Source organism: Cavia porcellus, unplaced genomic scaffold, assembly GCF_034190915.1.
Source record: "Cavia porcellus strain 051 isolate PalLab524CR breed Dunkin Hartley unplaced genomic scaffold, mCavPor4.1 scaffold_10, whole genome shotgun sequence".
NCBI classification, from domain to species: Eukaryota; Metazoa; Chordata; class Mammalia; order Rodentia; family Caviidae; genus Cavia; species Cavia porcellus.
In genome coordinates this window covers 25433070-25455929 of record NW_026947493.1, presented here as the reverse complement: position 1 = coordinate 25455929, position 22860 = coordinate 25433070, and the positions used below count along the sequence as shown (strand labels likewise).

Here is a 22860-nt window from a genome sequence, read left to right as displayed (position 1 = left end):
TTATATTTATATATAGATACTCACAGTTTTATATATATATATGTATACCTACATACATATAATCTTTTCCTTTCTTTCTTTTCACCTCTCCCCATCCTACTTGTTCTTTCCTTTTGAGCACTACTAATTGTTAGTTCATCATAAAGATCAGTTTGTGCTCTCGTTTGTTTGATCATTTTTTATGACTAGATCTGATAATCTGAACAACTACTTCTAAGATAACAACATGCCATATATTTACTAGTGTTAATTTTTTACTATTGCTTTGAAATTCTGTATCATTTCTATTCTTTTTTTCTGTTTTGCTTTTTTTTTTTTTTTTTTTTTTTTTTTTTGGTGGTACTGGGGATTGAACTCTCAACCTCATGCTTGCCAGGCAGGCACTTAAGCCACTGAGCTAAATCCCCAGGCCCTCTGTTTTGCTTTTTAAAATTTAAAAAGAAAAGAAGAGGGACAAACCAGAGCTTGATACATGGAGTTAAAAGTCCTTGCTTGAGGCCACCTCCACGACCCAACCAGCTCTTCTTCCCTCCCCTGAAACTTGCTGCTTGTTAATGTCACAATTTTTCCAGCACTGTGCCTCTTGTACCCTGGACTTCTAAGGAAGGCAGACAGGGGTACTGACAACTTTCAGGTGCACAGGTCTCAGAAAGCCGTAAGTCCTGGTCCTCCAGGACCTGTCTGCACACAGTTCCCTCATACATCACTGCCTCCTTCTGGTCTCTCCACACCCTGCCCACCACCCATTTCACCAGCTAAGGCATCCCTCTCATTTTTAACACCTTAGATTTGCAATTCCTTGGGAATTGCAAAACTATTATCTCTCTCTTCCTGCCAATTCACTCTCAAGCCTGCCTTGGTCCACTCCTCCTGGGAAATTCCTCCTTTGGAGCCACTTTCACGCTCCACTTGCATCCCAGAGCCATTGGCTTCCTGGATCCTATTCCCGTGCTTCTCATCACCAGTGATGAAGTCATGCTAATTCTACATTGTTTATTTGCTCTATTAAAATGGGAACTCTGCAAAGGCACGCACAGAGTCTCATTTTCTTCACTCCTGGACTCTCAACACTGAACTCAGTGCCTGATAGATAAGTGCCCAGCCAAAATGTTGGTCTCTTTTTGTTACCTATAACTTTTCCAAATTTCCACATTATGTCATCTTTCTTGAGTTGTGGCTCAGCACAGACAGACTTGAAAATCTGAGAGGAACTCATCAAGATGCAGGACGATGGTCCAGCCTCCAGATTCACTTAGTTCACTGACATGTGCCACCATCCCTCCTATCCCTTAGCCAGAAATCTAAGAACTACTGTTGATACCTGTCTGACCTCTCTATCACCCTCAAATTCTGTCCCATCACCCAGAACCACCCACTATGTCTTTAGTCAATCTCTTTCTCACTTCTCCAATCATACCAGTCTACTCCCCCATTCTCTTCCAGCAACAACTATTTTTTGGCCATCCTAATGGCTTCCCTCTCCATAACCTCCAGTTTTCATTTAGCAAGCATAGCATCCCTTTCGAAATTTCTGCCATGGCCTTTGCACTTGAATTTGGCATAAGATTGGTCTGACCACCCTTCAGTTTCCATCAGATCCCGGGCTTACTTTTAGGTCAAGATTATAAAAAGTGATTCGGTAGTTCTACCTTCTATTGAGGTCCCTTCAGTGACTGCCCATAGTTCTCAGGATAAAGGACCAAAGTCTGCTTCTTTATAAAGATACCTCCCATGTTCTTCATCCGTCTCAATGTGAGCCAGGTTCTTATGAGCCAAATGCCCTGGCCTTCTGACTGTCCTCTGTCCTGCCAAGCCCCAAGAATCACAAGGCTCTGTTTTCACTGCTCCCTCGGGGTCCTCCCCACTCCTCCCCCGTCAGGCCCTGTCCTTCTCCACTCCCAGCCCAGCTGCCCTGCTGAAGACAGTCTTTCCTCACCACATGGCTTCACCTAGCCTAGAGCCATCTGTCTGTGCAGGCCTTAAATACATTCCCAAATGTCTCTACTCGTATCTTCATTCAGTAGGATCACTTGAGTCAAGCAGAAGAGTCTAAATTCCTGGACAGAAGAGACTTAGCATGATCCATTTTCATACTTGCTGTTGCATCCTCACCATGTAGCACAGAGGCTAGCATGGAGAGGACACTGAATAATGTTTCATTAGAGGAAGGGTGAATGGGTGTCCTGGGGTGTCAGCTGTTCCATCCCCAAGTGAAGTATTAACTCCCCTACAGACACCGTGCAGTAATTCATATGTGTGAATTATGGGTGGAGTTAGTAAAAGGAATTGTGAAGCATGCACTGAAATTCAAAAATTTCTTGGAACTAGTAAAACACCTGCCCACTTTCTTGCAACTTTTAGTTTAGACATTGAGGAGATGGTTCCAGGAAGCTACTCCTGCATACCATATCTTGAAAGAGGGTTCTTACGGGAAGGAGAGGTGCCACTGCAGGCTTTCCCCAGAGACCTCTGCTTTCTGTCTGCTTTCTGTCTACAGGGAGAGAAGGCCACACACTTGAACTCACACCAGAAGGACAGGGGCTGCTGTAAGTGCGACCCAGGGAGGGCTTCCTCATCCAATTATTCTGACTCATTTCATACAGTTCAAATAACTCAAACAGTTTGAAAACTTAAACATGTGGTTTAGCCTAGCAGTGCGTTTGTTCCAGTGAGAGAAAGAAGTTTAACTCTGTAGCAGTGATATGTTCACAAGTTTCCTCGGAGCAAAAGAATTGTGACTGTAATTTCTGCTTTTTATTTTCATGGGAAAAGAAAGAGCTTACAAACTGAAATAAATAAGTGTCCTCCCAACCTTTGGGAAATTCATAGGATCTTGGCTATTGCTTCTCCACAATCTCAACTGTGTTTTGCTGATCTTGCTTTGACCACTGAAATGTTCAAAAGCACCAGATCATTTTCCCATGTGTACCTTACTCTATCCTGCGTGCTGCAGTTTCACGTGATTTTGTTACATTTTTTTGCCATTAACAGTTTGTTTTACCTCAACTAAAACCACCTGATTCTGATTTTCCCTAGCTATAAATATAAATTTTTACATTTTATCAGAGACTTACAACAGACTATGAGAAACACAAGAAAAACACAACAGGAAAAAAGAAAAGGTAAAATTATTGGACAACAAATGCACAGGTAATGAAAATAACTCTCAGGACAGAATGCCAGGCAGACAGGATAGTCCAAAGAAACAGAAGAGATCTGACAATTAACACTGAATGAGGGGAAGGTATTTTCTTAATAAAATTGCAGAGACAGCTGCATTTACCTTTAGTATTGTGCAACCCCAAAGGAGAGAAAATATCTTGGCATTATATCAACCATTTCTTTATGTCCCACTAATAAGGAGTTCTACTCTCCCTGTAATTCCTGGTCATGAAAGAAGGCAAGCATTTCCATGGTGTTAAATTCAACAACTCCTGCATTTCTACCCCAACACCTCAGTTTTTCCTGAATTAAACTGAACCACCTATCCTTTCAACCAGCCTTACATGAAGACAATATGGCCCGCTAACCTCAGCACAGCCCAGGCAGACATTCCTAGTGCAAGCCACTGACAGAAGAAAAGCCTACAATTTCTAAATATGCAAATCATGACTTTAGGCAGAGGGGCAATTTGCAAGTGTGTTTGAAAAATACATTGAATGTTCAGAGTTTTAAAAATTTACTAGCATAAAAGACACATTTGTATTAATACTCCTATAAACACTTTCCCGCCTTAGAAGACCCTTATTCTGTTGTTCCTGCCACTGTCTGAAGCTGCTCTGGACGTCCTCTTCAGTGAGTGTCTTTACAAGATGAGATCAAAAATCTACAATGAGTGCTGTTGCTGAGTGTCAGGTGACAGAAAAGCAGGCTCAGAAAAGCACTAAAATGTGTCCACATCTACCTGACTCACTGGACCTAGCATCGCACAACTCCCAGCCCCGCTCCTAAGTCCAAAGAGACACAAAGGTAAACACTTTGAATCAGTTCAAGACATCCAGGCAGCCACAACAGCAGGTAAAGAAAGACAAGCGAGTACTCCAGAACTGGTGAAGAGACTGGAAAGAAGGATGTGATCGGTACAAAATAATGGGGCGTATTTTGAGGGGGATTGATGGCAGTGTGTCTTTTACAATAATAAATGGTCTCAAATAAAACAGTATTTTTAATTACATCTAGTGTATACTATGATGCCAAATATTTAAACTGAGAAAGTTCAATTAATTGTATATGTAGTCTGCCTGCATAATGCCAGCCAGATTACTAGAAAATCACACATTAAAACAGCTGTCTTTTCATTACCTAGATGTTATCTACTGTTTAAGATCTTGGCCCTATAAAACCTTACTAATGTATATTACCTCTTTTTTAGTCTCTTAAGAGAATTTCAAAATGGTTATATAGTACCTACAACTGATAGGAGAACTTATCTCTCATGAAAAGTGCAACTAATAAAAGCTGGTTTTCAATCAAAAACCAACATTTTCTTCTCAAGGATCTCTATGACACAGGTTTCAGCAGAGTCCCAAAAACATTTAGATCAAATTGGGGTTTGCTGGATATTGATATTTAGGGTGATTCATCCCTTTTATGTTAGAAGTTCATTTGACCACAAGTCAAGCAGAAATTTGCTGAATCTTGCTTTGAAGAAGAGGCTGGGCGAGAATGTATGGAACTCAGAGGCAGGAATTAGGCCAAGAAAATGAGACTTACCCACTGCGAATCCAGGCTAAATCAAGATGCCAGCTAGGATCTCTGAGTGATGATCTCATTACAGTTGACCTCAATAGCTCTTAAGATTGCAGTTCCCAAGACAGATGATCAGACTCCCTTTTCTGACTCTAAACATCCAGATGGAATTCAACTGGTTCAGCTTGGATCAGGTGTCCATTCAGGCCCACCAGCTTTGGGCAGAGAGACAAGTGTCCATTGTAGAACAATCTAGAACTACACAGGCAATGTATATATTTCCTAGGACCTATTATATATACATGCTTTTCTATGACTTTGCAATCCTACTAGCATACATTTCACAAAGGTTCATAAGAGACATATGTAAGCATGCTCTTTGTATGGTATTTGTCATGCCAAAAGTTGTAATGTTCATTACTGGGAGAGATTAAGTAAGCAATAGACGCCAACCACTGAGTATTAGGCAGTAGTGGCATACACAGTCACAGGGGATTGTTTGCTAAGTACAGGGATTGGTCACATGATTTCTAAAAATCTCAAAAGAGAAGATGAGAAGTCCTGGGGCACGGGGAGAATGACACAAGCTGTTGGATGCTTGCTTACCCTGGAAAGGTGCTTTGGGCCAGAGCAAAGCCAGGTCATGCTTTGGAGAAGGACCCACTCTCTTGTCCCATGCATGCTTTTGTCAGGAGAGGCCACACAGCCTCTGCCTGAGTGCAGGGAATTCAGGACAGGGACAAGCTCATGCAATAGCACCTGGAGAAACTTCTGGGTATAGCACATTCATTTGGAGAGGAGGGGAAGCCCAAATCCCAGCCAGTCAATATCCAGTTATACAGAAAAGAACACTGGATCTTTTCTGCAGTTGACATCCTACTCATCACTGCAAATTTTAATGCATGATGATTAGTACAAAAAAGGTAAGGAATAGAAAAGATCTATAAAATAATACAGAGTAGCATCTTTGTAAGTAAGAATGGAGCACACACAGATGAGTGAATGAGGACAAAATAGAACTCAGAGAATCTCTTCCTGGAACACTGACCAGGTGGCAGCAACTGAAGGGCGGAAGTTATTCTTCAGGGCCAAAACCAGGCCTCAAACCAAGCAAATACTTTAAAATAAGCAAATGATAAAAGATTAATGTATGTAGCTTCTAAAGGGCTGGAGTGCCAAGAATTTAGCTCAGTGACGTGGAAACCTGACTGGCAAGTGTAGGGTCATGAGTTTGATTCCTGGTACCAATAAATAAATCAGTAAATGAATAAAGAGCTGGAAAGACACATCCCATGCATTATGCAAAAATCCGCCAGTAATCATTTTCTACAAACATAAAATAGTGATTCTTTATCAGGAATGAATGTTGTTTCACAGCACAGCCAGCTGACCTTTCCCTAACATCCCATCTCCTTGCCACAAGGACATTTTTCACTTACCAGTGGTCTGCTAGGAAATACTATGGGCTCTTCTTTTCTTTGAAGGTCATAGTGATGGCAGGATCAAATATCCTCTGGACATCAAAAATCACATACATTACAGCTCAGCACTGAAGGCTTCGTTGTTGTCAAGGAAAACCTTGTCCATGAGCAGCTAAGTGTTCGTAGAAAAACACTGGGAAAAAAATTCTGGTAAATGTTTTAATAAATCCCTAAAGCTTAGAAGTGTGTCTGAAGGCACATGGCATAAGTTGATTTTTCGCTTTCTTATCTTAATGTCTTGAACATGTTCAGTAGCTGTAAGAACATATCTACTTCAGTTCTCCTCATTCTTTTAGATTAACCTGAAAATTAGTAAATGAGACTTTTTTACTAATATGGAACACAGCATGTTTCCCACGTCAGAGGACAATTATCCACTATTGTTTTTATTTCAAAGAGAATAAACCAAAACAATAGAACAAAACAGAATGAAGTAATAAGAAAAATATAGGACTTCAAAAACAAGACAGTAGGAAATCCACCATAGTTACTCTCTTACATATTGTTATCCTCTAAATAGTTGCTCAGACTACTGGCTTGAGGTCTGCAAAGTCAGTCAAACAGTACAAACATTAAATCGTTTATTTCTGGAATCAGCCAGGTGCATATGGGCAGGGTGGTGGTGATAGGGGGATCTTCTGCCCCTGTCACAGGCCAGCTGACTCACCAGGAAGACACTGCTACTTGGTTCTCTCCTGGGCAGCTAGACCATACCTGGTGCACAGGAGGGCACTGCTTCCTAGTTCAATCCACCAGGGGGTTTTTTTGTTTTGTTTTGATTTTTATCGGTACCGGGGATCGAACTCACAACCCTCACAACTCTTACTGCTTGCAAGGCAGGTGCTTATGCTGCTGAGCTAAATCCCACCCCTAGTAATTTAACTTCTTCCTTTCTTTCTTTTCTTTTTTCTTTTTTTTTTTTTTTTTTTTTTTTTTTTTTTGCGGTACCAGGAATTGAACTCACAACCTCACACTTGCCAGGCAGGCACTTATGTCACTGAGCTAAATCCCCAGCCCAACAATCCACCAGTTTTTAAGGATAAATTCTCAATTAAATAGTAACTTACATTTTCAACTTTTGCCTTATGTGAACTGACCAGGATTGCCTGAGGAAAAGTAAGAAGGAGGAAACACTGATTAGATCCAAGCTAGAGCTGGAGAACAGTTGAAAAAAGTTGAAAGGCCACTCTCTTCCTAGCAAGCCCTGGTATCTTGGGGAAGTGAGATGGCTGGATCTTCAGGAGGCAGGCCTCAACCACCAGCAGGCAGGTCTGAGGTCACCATTTTAATGATACACAAGGTCATCATGACTCCTCATTTGAGTTTCAAGTGCCACAATATGTAGCCTGGTTGTTATCTGATCTGTAGGAATTTACTGAGACTCATTTAGTTTTCACTGGAAGACCTTGTTTTCAGTTATAAGATTTTATAGTTCTCTAAAATTCTTACAAATGAATTCTTACAAATTCTTACAAATGTTTATTAAACATCTCAGTACTCAAGCACATGGCTAAAGCAAGGCAACCTGGGAGATAACTAAGCTGGGGTCTCCAAATGCCTCCTCTCCTCCCTGACTTGGAATTTCACTAGGAGATGGCTCACAGTGGGACGAAATGACAGCGCTGAGGTTTTAGGAGATGCCAATGTCCTGATGCAGAGATTCCCACAGTGAAGGACACACAGGGGTGAGCAAACCTGAGAGCTCAGAACCCAGGTAGCATAGATCATTCAATGCGTTAACCTTACTCCACTGTGGAGCTTGTTTGTGCTACCAATGCCCTGCTGTCTTGTCTTTCCAATTTCTCTGTTCCTTCACCCCAACCAAGATTCTGTCTTATGAATCAGTGCCAAAGTGAATCACTGTGACTGGTGAAGGTGTGTGGCAATCCACAGATGTTTTAAAGCAGAAAAAGCCCAAGAGGACCAGACCTTCAATTGTTACTTCAAGGATTCTTAACTTCCTCTGCAGAAAAAAGTGATTATCTGAAAGTATATTTTTTTCATTGCTTATGACTTACCCTAAACTAATTAAATGATGTTTCTTACTCGACATTTCTGCCATAAAATTTTTAAAAGGCTCTTCAAGGTAATCCTAATATGCAATAAAGCTTGCTAATTCCTGAATTTATATTTCCAGACAAAATAATGTATATGTGTGTTACCAGCATCTACAATGCTTTAACTCAAAGGAAAATTCTATGGAGGAATTCCAGTCCACCAGCTGGGTTACACAAATATTTTGGGTCAGCTTGGTACCACATGATGTACTCAGTTTCTTCTTCAATGCAGGCACAAGATGCTAGCACTGTTTTTTAACTTCTCATTATATTTAACCAACAGGGACTAGTTAACATCTCTGATGACATGTTGTTACACCTGCTAGCACATGTCTCATGGAAGCCTATTCTAAAGATTCTGCTCATGCATGGAAAGGCAAACTCCATGGCCCTGTGCCGTTATGCACTAAAAACTTTTAAAACCTATACCCTTAAGACACTGACCCTCTTTATGCTTGATTTATTCTACTTAGGTTTAGTCCACGCTGGCATTTCTATATTAAATGGTTTTTTTCCTGCTGTCTTATATTTCAAAGCCCTAAAGAAGTCTGACATTAAATTGGCTACACAATAGAAAAGATTGGAAGAAGCAGACTCCCTACCCCACTCTTTTGTTAGCAAGATTGTTTTTGATTAAGTCAAGTCCAAAATGAAAACCACAGGGGCTTTCCATCACAGTCCTCCCCACGAGGACTGTGGTTTGGGCAGGGGGTTTCACTGCTGTGAAACCAACCACCGAAGAATCTACTGAACCCATCAGACACTCTGCCCATGTAAGTGCACAGAGACTCACCTGAAAATTCTGGTATCTTAGAAGCATTTCTAGGGAGTCAGGTGAGAAGCGAGCCACTTAGCTCAAGATTAATGCCTTCAGGGCTGGGGATTTAGCTCAGCAGTATAAGCACCTGCCTTGTAAGCATACAGGTGTGAGTATGATCCCTGGTACTGATAAAAAAAAAAATGCCTCCCTAAAATCACTTTTCTCCTTGTTAGAATATTTCCAAAATGTTAAAACCACAAAAATCCAAGTGGTCATTTAACTTTTTTAGGAGTTAGGCAACTCCTTTGCCTGCTGGCTGCTTTGTTTGCCGTTGTGAATATTTTCTGTCTTCATTTCTTATGCCTCTATGCCAACAGTCAAAAGCCACACATGTAGTATGAGCTTTCTGCAGAGAGAATTGTGGCCAGATCTGTATGTGCTACAAAAACAGCCATAGATTTTCCTAACTACTTGCAATAAAAACAGCAAAAGCAGCAATCACTACTGTGCGTAGGTGAGATACTCACTGTGGTGCTCCTGCATCCCGAGGTGTGGGGCTGTCGCTTGTACAGTATAACTACAGGTCAGACGTGGTGCTCTGCATCTGAAATTCATTTTCTTGCTGAATCTTCTCCACAAATCCTGCCCTTCTCATTTCACAAGTGAAAAGACAAGGGTCACAGCAGTGAAATCCTCTGCCCAAACCAACACGGCCAGGTGTGACAGACTAAAGGAACAGAACCCCAGTTTATTTCACTTCAAAGCCCGTTAGCTCCCAATGACTACCTGAATTTCCTAGTGGAACACAGACTATTACCAACATGAAAGAAGAAGCAAGCATATAAATAGTCTCTGTCCTGAATCTTACCAGGGTCATCTACAAAGATCTGGAGCTGGGGAGAACGTGGGTAAGAATCAGACAACTCTTGTAGAGCAAGTTTTCTCTACATGTCACTGCAGACACTTTGGGAAGGATGATTCATTGCTATGCTGTGCCTCGTAGGAGAGTCAGAAGTATCCTGGCCTCCCCTCCTAGATGCCAGCCCAGCTCCTCATTGTGACAACCACAAATGACATTGTCAGATCCCCCTTGGGAGAAAAAGCAAGCCCATTTGAGAGCCAAGTCAAAGGCTATAGCACTGCTCCAATCCTTCATTACCAAAGGCTCCAAAGCAAACCTGAGCTCTAGACAGAGTGAATCAAACCAGAGCAAGTGGAGGTGCCAGGAGAACAGAGGGTTCTGAGATTCCTTGAAGGGTCTCTGCGCTCCTCAGCTCAGTGAACCAGAATACATTCCACACCCATGTTTGATAAGTCACGGCTGCTTCACAACGGACCCTGTGGGGTATCCCGTTGCAGGAGCTGGGGCATGTTGCACTCTGGTCTACGTCTGTGGCTAGTGTGCTAGTTCACACGGTCATCTCTCAAGGAAAGCATAACTGGAGGCAGTCATTGCCAGCAGAGGGGAGGACGTGAGGTCAGTGCGTGGGGCCTCACTGCTAGTCAGTTTTCCCCTCGGCACATCATAGTTTAGATCTACAGCAGGTGTGTCCAGCCCATGACCAAGCACAGCTAGTGATGCGACCGCACAAGACTGTAAGCTTTTGTTGCTATGTGATTGTTATTTGTCTCGATGTAAGTGACACTGAAGGCTGTGTAGGAGAGGACAAGGTACAGTGTTAGATCTGACTCCTGTGTCCACCACACGCAGTTGAGAAGAACCCAAGGTTCATGGACTCATGCAACTCTGCACGTAAAGTGCAATGATTATAGTAACAGGATCTCCCCTCAACAATGTGTGTGCGCCTGTGAAGGCAGGAGGCATTTACTGTTACTAAGCAGTTGTGGAAGTTTTCTTTTTTAATTGCTAAACTTGGGCTTCTGTCATTTGGTCAAACAAATTAATAAATTAAAAGAGTTTTTTAAAGCAGGCGTGGTGCAAATATAAAGATATCAAATACTTTTTTGTTCCTGGTATTATAACTACATACACATCACCAGCACTAGAAATATTACCTGTGTTTTCTGAAAACAAGACCTAGCTGTAAAATACTCAGCACTGAAACTACAGCTCAAAAATCCCAACCCCACTCAGCCTGTCCTTCCCTTTCCTGCCTTACAGGGCACTCGCTGAGCAAGAAAATCATGATTGCAGGTAAGGCAGGCAGAGGCAGATTGGGACTACAGTTTTGACCTCTAGTTTTCAAGGCTGATTACTTCTCAGTGTTATTTTCCAGGAGAGCATCATAAAATGTATAAAAATGTCTTATTACTTATATTCATTAGTCACCTATCTTGCATGTAGAACAGATAGTTCCTTTTTACTCCATATGGCTCAGGAAAGCAAGGTTAGGTACCACAGTGTAGTGTCCCTGAACATCTCCTGTAACCAGAGATGGGGCTTCCAGAACATGATCGATCAGACAGGACTCATGTCTGGCGGGACTGGGAAATGAAGGAAATGGGAGGTGGGGCCTAGGTGAAGGGAGGTAATGGGCATATAATCTTGGGACAATGTCTAGTCCCTGACCCTTTCCTCTGTTTCCCTTTCTTTCTCTTTCCTGGCCATGGTGAGTTGAGCAGGTTCCTCTGCTATCCCAGTCTGTCATGTTTCTGTCTTGGAGTAGCCTTATAATTGGCTGAAGCCTTGAGCCAAAATAAGCCTCTTTCCAGACAGATGATCACAGTGACAAAAAGCTGACAGGCATAAAGGTCATTACTACTGTACAAAAATGTCTCAAGGTCATATTTCCCAAGGATTTTTTTTATCTCACTTCACATGAATCTCTGATGCTCCCCAGCATCTGGGCACCGTAAGCCACAAAAGACTGTCCTTGATAGCTTAAAACGTGGAGGCTCCGCTTAGAGTAAGGCATCTTCGTGGCTCGAATTTTAACCTGAACATCAGGCTGTTGGCAAAATACAGTAACCATGGCACATACTTAATTTGCTTGCTCTTGGTCACACTGGTCCTATCTTCTCCACAGTTGGTCTCAGGGAAATTAATAGGCTCCTTCTGCTCCAGTTCAAGGCATACCTAGGAGAACTGCAAGCCATTTCATCAACAGACAATAACAAATACAGAGGGAGAGGGAGCAGGAATGTGCTAAGATGCCAAAGGCATTCTCTGCAGAGCAACTCTCACAAAGTCCATCTGCAGTTTATTGTCTGTTTCAAACCAGCTGGAGACAGTGGCTACTTCAGAGCCACACACAGAACACTGAAAAGCTTTATCGCTTGGTCTCTTCATAGTTATTTTGCCTCCTGCAAAGGATGTTACAAGATGTGTGGTCCTCCTGTTGTCTTGGTAACAAGATGCCACTGGGAAGTTGGAAATAATATTCACACCACAGGGACACTTCCTCCGTCCATACTGAGGTCCAAGCAGAACCAATGACACTGGCTCCCCACTAGAGTAAATTCCAGGAGTTTCCTTCAAGCGAACCTGGACATGGCCTGGCTTTGAAACCTCTCCTGCTGTGGAGGAGACTGGAGAACGAGTCACTGAATCCCCCTTGGAGCCCAGGACCTCTGTACGTCTGCCAGATGATGCAAAAAATGAGTCTAAGTTTTTCTTCTTGAAAATCTCTCTGGTGTTCAGGCCATGTGTATGTTACCCAGACATTTTTAAAGATAGATAAGCAAGGGGAAAATAAAGCACACTCTTCACCCTTTGAGGCATCCTAATGCAAATCAACCATCACTGGCTGGAAGAAGCTCCTCTGGAAGCTCAGGACTGGTGTCTAGCCAGGGTCATGCCACCCTTGGACTTCACCAAAAACCATGAGTACATGACCACGGCAAGTACCCTGTGAGAACTTGATGCCCATGTAAACCACGTAAATTCCAGGGTCCAGGATGACTGTGGAACACAGCCAGAAACCAAAAAGGAATTCAAAGTACAGTCGCCTCTGTACCTATGATTTCCACATGGATTCAATCACCCTCAGAGAAAATATTCAGGGAATCATTCTGTCTGTACTGAAGACATTTTTTCTTGTCATTATTTCTAAATAAAATAGTGTAAGGACTTCTTGCATAAGACTTACATTAGGTATGTTAAGTAACCTAGAGCTGATTTAAAATTCAATGGAGGATTACATAAGTTGTATATAAATACTGTCATCTGATTTAAGGGATTTAACACCCATGGATTTTGGTATCTGCAGGAGGTCATAGAACTAATCCCATGCAGAAAACAAGAGACAACTGTACACGGACTGTTTCCCCATGCAGTCAAAGAAATGCCAAGGAAGAATCCCCTGACTATCATGCTTCTTCTATTAATTTCTGCAGTCTATTTCCCATAAAGCACCAAAAAGGATAAAAAGAAAACTATGCCTCCTTAACTCTCAGCACCAAGCAGTTCATCTTCCTCACCAAAACCTTAAATTCGACCATGGCTCCCAAGGTCTGGACCAGAATCAGTGCCTCCAGCACCATCTCTCAGAAGCTGCAGTCCATGCTCCAGCTCGTGCTGCTCCCCAAGTGCACAGAGCAGCTCCCAGCCTTTGCCCAAATGTCACTGTATCAGGCCCTGCTCCTCAGATGATTCCCCAGCGCCCTCTCCCTTGCTCTATTTCTTGTCATATTAAGCACTAAGAATCCATTCATTTTATTTGTCCTTCCCCCTCTCAAATTTCAGCTCCATGAGAAGCAAGGACTTTGTGGTCAGGTGGTTGAGGAAGGATTCTCTAAAGAGGTGACTTTTCCAGCAGGGACCTCAGTGATCCTGAATGACACAGACCAGCAGAGAGAACTCCTGCCAGGCTGGGTAATTCTGAAAAACAATGAGAAAAAATACTCTGATTTTTAAATGTTAGTTTCTTTTCTGGCCAAAACAAGTAACAAAATAAACAAAACAAAAAAAAAAAAAAACAAAAAACTTTTTTTTTCAGTTGCTCCTCGCTACATTTGGTAGAATTAGATGATGTTTTGTATTCTGACAGATTTATAAATTCTGTCCACTGGGTTTGAAACTTCTTCACTGGAAAATAGGTGAGGCCAATAGAACTTATGCAAGAAACAGGGCTTCTGGCTTGGACTTTCCAGCCCTCAATGTGTTTAACTAGATTTTAAAATGCATTATAGTTTATACCCATCTCTATTCATTTCTGAAAATCAGGATTAAGAAAATGAAATCTCATCTCAACCAATACTAAAAAGACTGGTCTACAAGTTAAGAAAAAAATAATAGTTTAAGGCTTAGTGGTTAGGACAGAAAAAGATAAACAAAGAACAAGCCCAAGGCCTTTTCTGGAGAGACAAAGAGCAACTCATGGTTACACTGAGCGTCTGCATTACTGGATGCATTTTCTTTCATTGGGTTGAAATATGAATCATTTCTGTTAAGCATTAAAATGCATGTGAGATGCCTAAATCAAAGTTCAGTCCTTGAAGCAAGGAATTGTCTACCAGGAATACCCTGGGAGCAGATGAGAGAATTTAGTCTCAATATTTGTTACACAATTATGCTCAAAGGTCTGGATTGGTTGTGTTGTTTTAACAGCTTTGAGCTCACTATGTGCCACTGAATAAGGAGCTGTACGGTCCCCAGGCTTCTATCACCAGCCACCCAATGTGACTTCACCCAAGAATATGACCACTGAATTCCCCCACAAATGTTTGCCTTAGAATACCATTTTGCTGAGAATATTAAGCATGCCCTTATGATTTTCTTTGTTCATTGATTAAACTTGTTCTATTGAGTCTTAATAGATTGAGACTGTTAGAATTAGGTTAGGGTGAAGACATAAGTAGCTGGAAATTTTTTTCACTAACTTATTATTTTCATGATCTAAATTCTAAAAATTAAAGCTCAAATCAAATCTTCTTGGCTGGTAGCCTTGTACCCCTTGACCTCAGACTCAAGCTTCAGAGATTCAGACTGTTCTGTGTCCCTCGGCCCTAAAGGTAAAATGAGCTTCCTGCTCTTGCTTCTATTTGAGGTGCTTCAGATTCCTGTTGGCTTCTTGGTCTCTTTCCCATCACCTACATAACCAGTTTTCTGCACCGTGCCCTCTCAATTTTCAACATGTAGTGTGGTTTTTGCTATTTTGTTTGATACAGAGAGCATACATAATGCTTTCAAGATCTCAGGTAAAAGAGTAGAGCTGAAGATGAAATTCAGCTCCGTTTGCAATCAGCAGCTACACTATACAGTATTTGGCTGCTGGGGTAAATGAACTCAGTCAATGAATAGCTATGGAGCTCCCACAGTGCACTTGGCACATTACCAGAACTGCATAAATGGAGTTCTGAAAGCCAGGGCTTGCTGATGACCACGACTCCATTGTACCCTAGCTAGGACCTCGTATTTATTGATGAATCTGGTTGGAGGATTCCCTTCTAGAGAGTCAGCCTAGTCCCACTCTTCATGCCTTTAAGAGTGGTTTACTGTATATCAGGAAAGGCAACCATACTCAGCATTCCTCAGAGGAACCACTGACCTCCAGAGCTCCTATCACCCACAGGAGTGAATGTGTGCTCCTGCTCAGGTGAGTCCTGGGGACCTCCCCCTACTGCCTCCTCCACTGAGATACACTACCAGACCATCTGGCCTGAGCACCAGAAGGTTAGCATAGAATGTACGTTTTATTCTCCCTTGCAACTATAGCAAGTGTCCCTTCACCAAAATAACCATGAAATTCATCTTGTTTTTTCTATTACCAGTAGAGTAGTAGGGGAATCATGAAATTAACTTGTGTCCTCTGTCTCTTCCTGTTTCTTAGCTGCATGGCCACAGCAAAAGCACATGGTAGCGTCACGGAGGCAACAGAAAATTCCTGAAAGGGAACATGTTTGTTGTAAGGACTGTGGGTTTAGGTGCATCTAGAAAGAATTTGAGGAGGCTCATATGGAAGAATGTGTGTGTGTGTGTATGTGTGTGTGTGTGTGTGTGTGTGTGTGTGTGTGTGTGTGTATAAGCAACAACACCTAGAATTTAAGGCTTGTGGGTATATATGTGTCCATGAATACATGAAACTCCACGTCCAATGTAGCCCAATAAGGAAACTGAGGCAAATAAAGATGATACAACTTGCCTAAATTCAAATCCAAGTTTGTTGCAAATAGAGTTAATTAAACCAGCCATTAAAGCTTTTTCTCAGATAGAAAAGGATGACTGCTTTCCTTGTTTTACTAGTAAAATGCTTCACACACACACACACACACACAGAGAGAGAGAGAGAGAGAGAGAGAGAGAGAGAGAGAATTTTAAGATCTTAAGTTCTTAACCCCTTAGGAAAAGTACTACCATAATAACAAGAGATTAACTTACACAGCAAACCTATGACAAACTTAAAGAGATAAAAGCAACTCTCCTACTTTGAATATTTTTCTTCAATAAAATGATGATTTATCCAAGAAGACAAACCTCTAAAGATATGTAGAATCCTCTATATAGATAAGAAATACAGTGGCTTTTGACTGACCAGCTGAACTGTCCTCTCCACCAGTTTCCTTGCTGAAGTCAGCAAGCACACATCAGCACACACAAATAATGTCTGTTACCTCAATTGTTTCACTAGAGTTTGGACCACCAATTAGCAAAATTCATTTATATTTTTTCTAGTCCAAAAAATAAAAACCTCACTTATATTTACTGACTTTATCATCCTCCTCTATAAAATACACTTGGGCATCACTCAAATCTTATCTAGCATCAGAGAACCTCTTGCGTTAATCCAAAAGGAAAAAGAGAGTTTCTAAATTCCCATGTGATGATTTTTAAATGTGTCTAGGAATTCTTTCATGTGCTTGTCATTGAGGTTGAAACACACCCTGTTCCCCTTGAATGTGACCTTCTTAGATCAGCAGAAGGCAGAAGGGGCACCTGGGACCTCTAAGACTATTGAAGATGCCTGGTGCTCCCTTCCTAGGAGTTCTGGAGCCCTGAGCCACCAGGTAAGAGGTCTGCTACCCAGTAACTTCCATAATGGAGAGGCCATGCAGCAACACAGACGTGGAGAGGAGCACACAGAATTCCAGCTGCTTGAGTCCTCTCAGCCCAGGCAACAAATTAGTGCCTGATGATGCCTTTGAGCTGACTCCAGCTCACAGACCCTCTCACTACAGCTGCTTTAACAATTTCACCTGAGGACCATCTGCCTGAGCCCTTTCAGCCCCCGGGGACCATGGGAGGCAATAAGTGATCATTATTGTTTTGTGCCATAAAGTGAAAGCTTTTTGTGCAGCAGTAACTATAGCATTTCAAGGAATAAATAATTTACTTGGAGAACTTCTGGTACTTGTTAGCTGCCTGGGAATCTTTCTCTTTCAGAGACTGTTCCCTTCTCTAACTCTTCTGGAGCTGCCCACCTGGTGGTTTAGGGCTCCCAGGGCAGACATAGGATGCAAATGGGCCAATTGCACTGTTCTATTCTGGGTAGAGTAACCAAGCCAAGCAAAGAAAACCGTTATCCAACAGAGCCAATCAGAGGACCTCGGGGAGCTCACTACACCTTCTAGAAAAAGGGAGGAAGAGCATTGGACTTGGAACAAAGACAGGACAAGAGAAAGCAGAATGTGGAGACAAAGGTATGCAAAGCAGTGACAAGGCAGAGTGACTGAGTCTCACACCAGTACTCCAGCTCTTGTATTCAACGGTCATGCTACTGTCAGTAAACCCCTCCTGGGACTTTCCACACACAAATTAATAAGACTTCCTTTTTCCTTAATCTAATTTGAGCTTCATTTCTTTTACTTGCAGAAGTTCCATCTAGTGCAGTATGATATAGTAGGAAAAAGGAGCCCCAATAAAGTCAAAGAGATGGATACAATTTTGGCTAGAAATCTCTTAAAACTTACACTCATTTAGGGCTGGGGATTTAGCTCAGTGCTGTTAGTGCCTGCCTGGCAAGCACGAGGTTATCCATTCAATCCCCAGTACAAAACAAAACAAAAAAAAAACCTTAAAATCATTCATACAAATGATACATGCCAGTGTAGAAAATATGCAATTCACGAAAAAGCATAAAACTGAGGATTAGCAACAAAGATTGGAATTTGACTCAATAATTCTATTGCTGTAGGATTCGCATAATTCTATAAGCCAAACTTTTGTGGTTCACAACACTGAATATGTCACAGTTCCTTTGGGTCAGAAACCCAGGAGCACTTTATTTTATGTATAATTGTCTTTATTTATAACTTTTTTGGCAAAAAATAGGGAAAACACAAGGCACTGTAGCTGATTCTGTTGGGCTCATGTTCCATTTCAAATGTCCTCTGAATTGTCCTAAGATATACAATCCTGAATCTTCATGTGCAGCTTCCTTTAGGAAGCACAGTGCTTATCTTCTATGCAGTCTTTAAACTAAATAAATACAAATAAAAGGAAATCACTCACTGAAAACTACATCAAGTAGAGGATATTTTAAATGTATATTTATGTTGTTGATATTAACACGTGCCCAATGAAAACCAAAAGCTGCAAAAGCAGTTACACTTCCTACTAGACTAGGAAGCTTTATGCAAGAACCTTTTTTTTTTTTTCAGTTTATCATGAACTACTACAAACGTACTATGAGAGGTAACTAAAGTCAGAAGAGAAGACACAGGGAGATTATTCCATTTTGAGGGGAGAGTAAGCCCTCTGGAAGCAGCATGGAAAATTTCATCCAGTTGATCTAGGTGAAAAAAATGCGTGTAGTCAATTTCAACTCACGCGGGGCTGACTTAACCTTTTCTTTGATTTGTTTGGTGTCATTCTTTTAAATCAAGTGTGTTTAATTCTTGTTCATCCAGATCTTCCCCAGTAAAAAGATTTTCATCAACAGGAACAGCCTGATGTCTCCATTTTCTTGTCCATCCACTTCCTTGATCCCTGCCAAGTGCCTTCATTCACCACTTTCCGCTCTACCTCTGGAAGCTTCATTCAGTTTGTTCTCATCTTTATCTAAACTGTATGTGCTGAATCTTTCAAGACCAGCTACAGGAATGCCTGTGTCATCTACATTTCTTGGGGTTCATAGACTTTAATCTATATCACCGACACTCACAGAATCATCACACTTGTCACCATCTGTTCCTTGAGTGTAGCGTGTATCACCTGCTTCCTCATCCTCATCATTGACTAGTTCAGGGCAAAATTCAAACAACTCATGATCACTGATCATGAAACACTTTCCTGCCTTGAAGTCAGCTTTCCTTCTTTCCATATCTTACTCAAGTTTATCAGTCTTGTCTTTTACTTTTTCTTCTGTGAAAGAAAGGATTCTAGAGTGATTTTGGTAACACTTTGACCTAGGGCAGAACACTCTTGCAATGAGATCTTCTAATGAAATTTTATCTTCTTTCTCTTCTTTTTTTCCAACTTTTCAAAACAAATTCTGGAGAAAGTACATAATGATACATAAAATTATCACCCCTTCCAGGGCACGCCCTAAACCAACTATACTTGTTATTTTTAACAGCTTCAAAGAAATGCTTGCAGACTATTTGAATTTTGGAGAATTTGTTCTTTTCCATCTTACTATGCTTCTTTTCACTACTTCTTCAAGATTTTTCTCATTCTAGTTATCCACTATGTCTTTTTCAAGCTACCCATTATAGCTTTTTTTTTCAATCCTAGTTTTGACTGTATCTCTTGCATTAGTATAAACACTTCACTTTTCATATTTCCTCTCCAAATTCACATCATGAGAGTGCTTGTACTGACCTCCTTTAGCACACTGTCTCTGCTTGAAGAAGGCGTATACCACAGACTTGAGACCTGCACCTTTACTTATTTTTTTGAGCAGCAACTCCAGACTGGAAGATCTCATTTAGCTCCTGCAGTTCTTTCGTCTTGTCATCTTTCTTCAAATTCTTTTCAGCTTTACTTTGTGCCACCTGATACGGATTTTGTTGACCAAATTTAACTTGATGAGTGATGGCTTTGACAAACTTCTATTGCTTTGTTCCTTTCTTATGCTTTAGACTGGAAGTGCTGTCTTTAATAACCTTCTCCTTCTTTTTCTGCTCCACTATTTTGTGCTGCCCCTGGCCTGAGCCTGTTGCTTGCAGTGCACTGAGGAGATAAGTGGCACCAGCCAGACTCAAGGACAGATGGATACCGTGGGGGAATTTGGCACTGCAGCAGGAGCAGGAGGCTAGAAGCAACTTAACTGGAATCTGTGCCTCTGCATGTCTTGGGCTGCAATTGAGCTGTCTGCCAGAGCTGAAGACTCAACTGAAAGTTCATGCTAGAGGGATCCTACCCTGTCACGCTCCCATCACTGACAGAAGGACACATACCCTCCCTGGGCTTTGGCAAAAGGGGCCTTGGTTTTGTGCCATATGGATTTCTCTGATGGCAGTCTTCAACATGGCACATTAATGAAAAGGCTGCAAAAATAAGGGCAAGAAAGAGTCATTCTTCTGTGACTCAACACATGGGTGTTATCCCACCATTGTGCTCAATTCTATTCCTAAGAATCAAGTCACTAGAGCACAAATACCAGGACACATAAATCATTAACCACCACTTTAGAAGTTAAGTATCCCTCCCAGGATCAGTCTCTTGTCCCCAAGGGCATCTGTGGCTCAAAGGCCAGATTGAAAACCTCAAGTGTGCTATCATTGAGTTATTGGTACAAAACGGATAATGGCAAAAGAATTTTCCTAGGAAACTGAAAGGAAATGATCTCCAACACTGAAAAACAGTAATAAAACAGGAGCTATGCAGAACATATTTGTTAGAAGATGAAATCTAGCTTTGTCTTAAAGTGCTTAGATGCACACTTGTCTTACTTATTTTACTGGAGAGCAGTCAAGGGACAAGAGTACTGGGCAGAAGTTATGATGATACTAGACCTTCTCAGGCATTGGAAATTTTGAGTCAGAATACAGGAGGCGTAACATCTTGGCCTACAGGAAACCTACTCAGGGCAAAGTTACTTTTCTCTTGTTACTGAGACAGAATGCCTGCCATCCAAGGTTAATGAAGGAAAGATTTATTTAGCTCACAGTCTATGGAGGTTCAGCCCATAATTTGCTGGCTCCATGACAGAGTGGCATGGGAGAGGTCTACTGTTCATGACGATGGAAGACATCAAAAGCAGCAAGAGCAAAAAGAGAAGAGTGCACAAGAAGACTGTTTCTGTCCCTCATATTGTAGGTAGACCACATCCACCTTAGGGTGGGTGAGCACTCATGCCCATAATCCCAGGGTTAGACCATGAATCAGTCACAAATTCTAGAAGCCTGCCCCCATGACTGCATGAGGCTTTGGAGGACATAACACAACCCATAACACATAACTTCTTGAGCTAAAGAATACCCTGCGTAAGTCGAAGTTGTTCTCATCCATGGCACTGAGGTCACTCTTGCCATGCTACCATGGACCACAGGCATACCTGCATCTGTAGGAATGACGGCTACAGCCCAGAGCAGATGGACACATGGAGTTGAGATAATGGTGCAAGCTAGCAGCTTATCAGAAGCACTTGGATCCCTGTTTTAAAGGAACATTTGGGTTTCCTTCTTTCTAATTAGTAATTACTCTAGAAAATCCTGTTAGGCTATTGGAAGCACATTTTTCTACCTAAATGAGTCCATAAAACCAAATCAACACCATTACAGTAGCTTCTTTTTAGCTCTAAAGCAAGACTATTGCTATTTGTATTTGGCATAAGGAAGTTATTTGCATAAAATTATTGGATGTAGAATTTTGAAAGAAATTTTAGATCTCAGGGTGCTTCACTCTAAAAATAGTTTCACTTTTCAGACACATACCTGTAGAAGGAGTTATTGCTGTCCTTTTTAGTTTTCCACATATAAAGGGTACATTCTGGATTTTGCATGCGTGCTATTCTTGAACAAGTGACTCCATTTTGTTACCTTCACAAAAGGAGGTATTAAGTTGCCCTGAGAACAGCAGACAAGAGAAAATGGTCTGAGGATCTCCTTTGTGTGCAGGCTTTCTAAGGAAGGCCAGGGCTGAGAGGAAGAAAATAAAACAGCAATAAGCTATTGGTTTTGGCAATAAGAAGATTTGCTTGGTTTGATTCAAGTTATGTATCTGCCAAGTTTACCTAAGAACACAAAACAACCTACCCTCCAGTTATCAAGCAAGATAGGTGAACTGCAGAGAAATAGTGTCTCAGCAAAGAGCTCTTCCTACAAAACTGCTTCCCAAACACAAGCATAAGATCTGACACTTTATTGTCGGTTCTTTCAAAATTACAGTCAGCCTTCCTTAATGCTACTTCCCAAGCTCGTTATAAACCATTTGAAAACAAAGTCTAAAGCTTGGCATTTTCTATGAGTGATGGCTTTAAAGTTCATTTCTCTTTATAATCTCTGCTACCCAAAAATAGAAGCAAGGTAGGAGGGATAAAGGTCTCCTTTGTAACATCTTAGTATTGTCCATGAAGACAGAACACAAGGGTGAGAGGCTGAACCAGCTCCGGCAACTCTCAAGTCCTGTGGCTAAAGGAGTGGCACTATGAATACATGCCCCTAGGAACTCTAAGATAGAAATCATGTTTGAAGTTCTTTGATTACATGTATAATTTAATTGAGTATAACTGTGACAGAAGATATGATCGCCAAAAGTTTAGATTCTTGGGGGCTGGGGGGTTAGCTCAGCAGCATAAGCACCTGCCTTGAAAGCAGGCAGTCGTGAGTTCGATCCCCGGTACCGATAAAAAGGAAAAAGACAAAAAAAAAAGTTTAGATTCTTATTCTTCATTCACAGATCCTCCAACCAGGAGAAGAGAATCCTACCTTGCTTACATCCCCCAGGGGAGCCCCACGTTTGCCTTTTCTGTACTCAAACCCCTGTCTTCTGATAGTCTACTGATAATTTCTTATATAAACTCAAATCAGTTTCAACAGTTGTATCCAAAACCCTACCTTTCTAATCATTGTTGAGACAAAATACCCGGCC

The 22860-nt window shown here is 41.5% G+C and overlaps 1 pseudogene; it reads right to left on the bottom strand.

The window, feature by feature from the left end:
• Positions 1-18692: 18692 nt before the first annotated feature.
• LOC100733755 (zinc finger CCCH domain-containing protein 15-like) lies at positions 18693-21772 on the bottom strand (annotated as a pseudogene).
• Between the last annotated feature and the right edge of the window lie 1088 nt (positions 21773-22860).